Raw genomic sequence first — 1,152 nt, 5'->3', positions numbered from 1 at the left:
GCGCAACGCAAATAATGTTCCGGCTGAAACACGGTGCGCTAAATGATAAAACATAAATTAACGAAGCTTCGAGGCAGGTCAATTTTCCTCGAGGAATTTTAATAATCGAGGTTCTCGAATCACTCGAGGAATCGGTTCAGCTCTAGTCTACAGTAATAAATACGATGATGCAGCGAATCAAAACTTTGTTTAGTTGATTTGTTTTGTTTTTATTGCCTAAGCGGAGCTGAAAACATGAAAGTCCAGAGTCCTGTTTCCAGGTGAAAGAAAACCCAGATCCCAGGTTCTGGAGGAAGAGCAGAAAGAAACGGAGGGAAGTTTCTACAAACATTCGTTTCCTGTTGATCCAAACCAAAGAGCCGTTTCTGCTCCGCCGATGGAAACCAGTCCAGAGCCTCAGGCTGAAGGGAAACAACCGTCTTTTGTTTCAACAACCACATTTAGAAGTTTTACAATTGAGAAATAAAATCAAACTTCTGAGAGAATAGAGGACAAATACATTTTCTTCAATGCAATATTATCTGTGGAAACTGAAAAACGGACAAACTTGCGTTTGTCATATTTAAAACCAGAGCCCACAGCATGATGCCGCCACCGTGTTTTACTGTGGGGATGTTGTGTTCGGGAGTAAATATTAAAAACCTCTGCACTAAGTTGTGTTGCACATAAAATCCCAGCAAAACCAACTGAACATTGTCATTGTGACCGAGTTTCATTTGAGATGCACCGATCCACGTTTTGCCGATGCCGATATCTGAGGTCCAGAAACTTAATTACAACTTTATTCGCCAACTCTGCAGCAGCTCGTCACACTTAAACACACAGATATCATTTTATTTCTGTAGCATTTCCAGCAGCCAGGCAGTTCAAAATGCTTTAAACGACTTTAATTTGTTCAGTCAGTGAAAATCAGAGAATAACAGAAGATTTAAAATAAACTGAAACTGTAAGTGGACTGTGTTGGTCAAACATGTCAAAATGAACCAGCCTTTGAAATGGTTAAAAAGTGCAAATATAAAGTAAAATAAATAATAAAGCATTGAGTTGGACTGAATAGATCTGCTGTGATGGATCGGGCACATTGATCGAGTTTTGTTCAGTATTGGGATTGATGTAGATGTAAATATCGGATCAGTGCATCTCTGATGTAGA

At 39.3% G+C, this 1,152-nt stretch overlaps 1 protein-coding gene across 1 annotated transcript in view; it reads left to right on the top strand.

The window, feature by feature from the left end:
* Positions 1-1,152, top strand: part of LOC103473030 (upstream stimulatory factor 2) — a 12,494-nt gene that overhangs the window by 9,315 nt on the left and 2,027 nt on the right. The gene's annotated exons all lie outside the window — the stretch shown is intronic.

Source organism: Poecilia reticulata, linkage group LG11 (assembly GCF_000633615.1).
Source record: "Poecilia reticulata strain Guanapo linkage group LG11, Guppy_female_1.0+MT, whole genome shotgun sequence".
NCBI lineage: Eukaryota > Metazoa > Chordata > Actinopteri > Cyprinodontiformes > Poeciliidae > Poecilia > Poecilia reticulata.
The sequence above is the reverse complement of the archived record's forward strand: the minus strand, read 5'-3'. Positions and strand labels throughout refer to the sequence as shown.